Source organism: Periophthalmus magnuspinnatus, chromosome 16, assembly GCF_009829125.3.
Source record: "Periophthalmus magnuspinnatus isolate fPerMag1 chromosome 16, fPerMag1.2.pri, whole genome shotgun sequence".
In the NCBI taxonomy this organism is placed as follows: Eukaryota; Metazoa; Chordata; class Actinopteri; order Gobiiformes; family Gobiidae; genus Periophthalmus; species Periophthalmus magnuspinnatus.
In genome coordinates, this window is record NC_047141.1 from 6,708,973 (window position 1) to 6,714,424 (window position 5,452).

Genomic DNA, 5,452 nt, shown 5'->3' on the forward strand with positions numbered 1-5,452 from the left:
TTAATGGTATTAGCTCTGTGTCAGTCAGTCTTTTCATTTGAGCCAAAACAAAAGCTTATTCAAGACAGCAAAACAACAAAACGGTAATGAACTTTGAAAAATAGGACTAAACCAGCCTGGATTAGTGAAAATACAGACTTTCTCTCAGCTGTTTTGCTCTACAAAAGTTTTGCTCTTGTGAAGCATCGACAAATCTGATTCAAATATTTATCATCATGTTCCCTCTTTTCCCAATTTCTCTCAGCAAGAGTCGTACCACACTGAGCTAAACATATCACTCTGATGTGAGCCAGGTTACTAAACCAGCTCTATACCGGGGTTTAAATGTCCCTATTCAATTCAGTCTAAAGGCTGTGTACCTGATCTGTACTTGGTCGTGAAAATGTGAGAAGCAATCTGCTGTGAACATAGTTATTTCTAATCATATAATAATATACTATCTTTCTGGGCACCATAATTATTCACCTCAATGAGTTCATAAGCACTTTTCACAACTTTCAGAGACCAGAGCAGAGTTCTGTCATGGCGGTAATACAGTTGCTGATGATAACCGATTGCATGTGACTTGAACCTTGAAGAGGAGGGTGCCTCACCTGCTCAAGCTCTTGGTCACCTCTGACGTCACCCGCAGTCTAGGAGCAGTGCAGCAGCAGCACAAGCACCAGATTAAGTCTTTATATCACTTTAAAATTCCCTTTTTCGGGCCTAAAGTCTGGTGATTGTGTCTTGTGATTGTGTGTTCCACCAATGAGTATTATGTGATCCTTATTCATTCATCTTCATCGTCTACATGGCATTTGTGCAGTTCATGGCATTTGTTGCATGTCAAGTAATTCATCTCCACACTACAGTGCTGTGTGTAGTGTGGGCACCAAGATTACACCTACTCTCTGCCCTGGGTCCTTGTGCACATGTGGCGGATCCTTGGAGCTGTGGTATGTATATCGCATGGCCTCTGTTTTGCTATGTGTGATTGTGAAAACTTTCTATTTCTAAATTGTAGAAAGCCTCTACTGTATAAGGCCTTCTGCCCCTGTGCCATGACACTAAAAGCATCTAACACACTAACAGCACACTTCCTATTTCTTCAAGGATAAAAGTTTCATTTCTTATTTCTTATGAGGACACCCAACCATGCAGCCTGTCTCTTCAAGTGGACTTTGCCTGTGTGCATTCTGTTGCTTCATAGTGGAGGGAGTTTTTTGACTGTTCCTTAATGCTTAGTTGTCCTCAGTCTGTAGAGCTGGTGTGGTATTCAGGAGTCCTCCGTCCCTCCATGAGTCTCTGGGGATCCTTGTGTCCTGAGGGCGGCTGCAGGCTCTGGCCCACACGTCAGAGCAGATTAGAGAGAGACGCTGTGTTCTGGGTGATGTGGACGCAAGAATAAGAGAGATTGTATTTTTTAAGTTTGAGACTCTTTCTACAGAACTCCACAGGTTTGTACCTCCATATTTGTCTGAACTGTTTAGAAACCCAAGCAGTGCGTTAAGTCAGATAATCTACTCAAGTGCACAGAGCCTGAGCCCCACAAAAGAGATCTTTTAGGGTTTTGGTGAAAGTGCATATGACAGGTTTTAATGTTTCTTGAATTATGACTTTGTTTTGTTCATAGTTATACATCAGTTAAGTGGAAGTTTAGATGAAAAGTGCAAAAATAGAGGAAGTAGAGGTGAGTTCTAAAATGAAGTATGTCTTACACAAGGAAGGCAGTTTTCTGACCATTTAGATATTAATTAAACTAAATAAAAGTGGTTGTCATGTATTTTTGGTCTAATCATAACTATTTTGAAATTTAGACAAGTTTTGGCCGTTAATGTTATGGTTGGTGTGTTACAGTTATGGAATTACCTCCTATGTATGTGTTTTTCTTTGCCAAGAAGGAGGGTCTAAGGACAGGGGATGTTCTGGGACAGTTCTCCATTTGCTTGTTTTCTTTTGATTATCTGCTTGTCTGCTCTTGACCAATGCCTGTTTCATTGTTGCTGGACTTTCATCATTTATCATGTTCAACCCTAAGAGGCAACTTCTGTTGTAATTTTGGGCTTTACAAAAATAAATTGAATTGAACTGTGTCTGAATGTCCACACCATTCCCTACATAGGGCTCTATTTAGAGGTTACGTCATTTTTAGTGGTGTTGAATGCCCAGTCTCCCTGATATTTCCTCCAGCTCCACTGGAAGAACCCCAAGATGTTCACAGGCCAGCTGAGAGACATAGAGTGTCCTCCAGCATGTCCTGGGTGTTGCCTGGACAGATGGCTGCGGCACCTCAGTTGGCTCATCTTGACGTGGAAAAGCCGCGGCTCTACTCCGAGTCCTTTCTGGGTGACTGAACTCCTCACCCTTTTTGTAATGGAGCACCTAGACGCCCTGTGGAGGGAATTTTGACCGCTTATATCTACAAACTTGTTTTTTTTCAATCATTACCTAAAGCTCTTAACCATAGGTGAGGGTAGAAAAGTAGATTGACTGGTAAATCGAGAGCTTTGCCTTTCAATTCAACTCCTTCTTTACCACAACGGTCTGATACAGCGACCGCATCACTGCAGATGCTGCATCGATTCGCCTGTTAATCTCATGCTCTATCCTTCCCGCAATAGGGAACAAGACCCCGAGATACTTCAACTCCTCCACTTGAGACAGGGACTCTCCACCCACCTGGAGAGGGCAAGCCACCTTTTTCCGGTCGAGAACCCTGGAGTTGGATTTAGAGGAGCTGAATTTTATCCCAGCTGCTTCACACTCGGCAGCAAACATGCACTGGGAACAGGTCTGACTTACTGGCAGCAATGTGAACACAGCTCCCTTAGCAAAGGACCCCAAACCCCCTAGCACCCCCCAAAGGACACGACAAGGGATACGGTCAAATGCCTTCTCCAGATCCACAATGCACATGTGGACTGGTTGGGCAAACTCCCACGAACCCTCGGGCACCTAATGGAGAGTATAGAGCTGGTCCAGTGTTCCATGACTGGGACAAAAATCACATTGCTCCTACTGAACCTGTGGGATTCTCCTCTCCAGTACCCTGGAATAGACGTTACGAGGGAGGCTGAGGAGTGTGATTCCCCTGTAATTGAAACATGCCTTTGGTCCCCCTTCTTGAATAGAGGCACCAAGGGGGGGGCAAAGATGTGTCAGCAAAGACAGCCCCACAACATCCACAAACTTAAGATACTCAGAACGGATCTTATCCAGCCTGGTGCCTTTCCTCTGAGGAACTTGCCAACCATGTCAGTGATTTCAGCCCGGGTGAGGGACGAGTTTGCCTCCAAGTCCCCAGCCTCTGCTTCCCCCTCTGAAGATGTGATGGTGGGGTTGAGGAGATCCTTAAAGTATTCGTTTCACTGTTGAGCTCAGCAGCTCTCCACTTTTCTGGTGAAGCACTGCCTCCCTCTCCTGATGCACCAGACGGTTGGCCAAAATATCCTTGAGGCCGAGCAATAGTTCTCCTCCATGGCCTCCTGAACCCCTTCTATGAGTTTTTGCCCCTGTGATCTCAAGAGCTACGGCACGCTTGGCTTCCCAGTACCTGTCAACTGCCTCAGGAGTCCCACAAGCCGACCAGGCTCGACAGGACATTGTGGAGTAAAGTTGCTAGTGTTAGCTGCTTATCTTAACTTGAGCTGTTAAATGATCGATAATAATTTCCACATTTCAGACAAAAATCTAATAATCCAGTATGGTAATTATTAGTCCATGAATACTTATTTGCCAGCCAAATTGGATTATTATTCATTACAGAAATCAAGGTTAGCAGAGTTTTTTTCACTGTCACGTTACCCGAAAGTAGTGAGTAGCTGTGTGTCCGAATCTTTCTGTGAATGAGGCACTAAAAAGTCCACAAAAGAGTGCAGGGCTGTGTAGTAAATGTGGGTTTAGGGGCTAGGTTGGACATTCAAACATTTTAAATTACATAAACATGACCTATATGTGTCCCCAGATGTGAGGTAAACACGTTCAAATCAGGTATAATTCTTAATGGTAGCCACTGTAATACTGCAAAGTACAATAAACACCAATGAACCACACACCACATTCCTACTAGTGAAATTAAGTGTCAATTTTAGTTTCCTCTAGAACTGTGGCACCTGGTGTTCCCAGCAGTTTCCCATCCAAGTACTAACCAGGCCCAGTCTTGCTTAGCTTCTGAAATGTGACGAGATCAGGCTTTGACAAGAAGGTACGATCACAGTATCCAAAATGACATCAATAGTTACATCTTTAGTGGTGGGATAATGGCTGAAGACTTACCAAGGCGTGCCAGCTAACTTCGACCATACTGAAATGTAACAAAACATCACAATTTTCAATCCATACATTTACTTGAACCGTAAATAATTTTAACAATAACCTTGCATTCTTTAACGTGAAAATATAAAGTTAACATTTTGCTCTGTTTCTGTTTTTTTATCCTCCCCTCATTTATTCGCAGTTATTTTGAGTCCTCCTAAACAGATTGTCTCTATACCGCCACAGAGGACATAAACGCCCGTAAAAGCGCGCAGGCACTAAGACATGCTTGATCATCAGCATTAATTGGATAGTGAGGGAGGACGGAAAAGTTTGGCCCATAAAAAGCCAAATAAATAATAGCTAGGTGCGAGTGAGCGCGTGTGCCTTCTGTAGGAGCCTCCATAAATCGCACAATAATGACATGCTTACCCATAAATGACTAAACAAGGGGCCATTACCGCACGCATGACTTCTCCGCTCGTCTGTGGAGCAGATGTTAATAATTTTTTTGTATAATGCAGAAGGAGAGCGAGGAGAGAGCGGAGGGGGAGGTGGAGGATACATCACGAGTCAGGGAAGGGTCAGCCGTGTAAACAAGACAGGGAAGAGGAGGGGTGGGGCTACTGCAGGGGGTGTATGGAAATACTAATAAACATCTAAATTGTGGTTTTGAAGATAGGAAAATTTATGGAGTATATTGGAGGTTTGTTTCCTTTAGTGAGATATGAACATTTACAAAGACTAGAAAATTTGTCCACAAAGTAATTCAAAGTGCTTTACACAATAAGAAAGACATTAAAATCACAGTACAAACAAATCAAAACACAAATAATCATCATAAAATTTAAATTAAAAGAGAAGAGTGCAAAATGAAAGCCTTTCAGTCGTATGCACAGCTAAACAGAACTGTTTTGAGCCTGGATGTAAACAATATCACAGTAGAGGCCTGTCTCATATCTTCAGGAAGACTGTTCCAGGTTTTAGCTGCATAAAACTGAAATGCAGCAGGAGTCCCTGAAGTCCTCAGAGTGTGAGATGGTTCATATGGCACTAACATGTCGGAGATGTACTTTGGTACAAGGCCATGGAGGGACTTATACACAAGTAGAGCTGCTTTAAAGTCTATTCTCTGAGCAATAAGAAGCCACTGCAGAGACTCGAGCACAGGACTTATCTGTTTCCTGGTTCTAGTCAGGACCTGAGTGTTTTTAGGTGG

The 5,452-nt window shown here is 43.2% G+C and overlaps 1 pseudogene; it reads right to left on the reverse strand.

Moving 5' to 3' along the window:
• Positions 1-4,079: 4,079 nt before the first annotated feature.
• Positions 4,080-4,197, reverse strand: LOC117384476 (5S ribosomal RNA; annotated as a pseudogene).
• Positions 4,198-5,452: the final 1,255 nt, after the last annotated feature.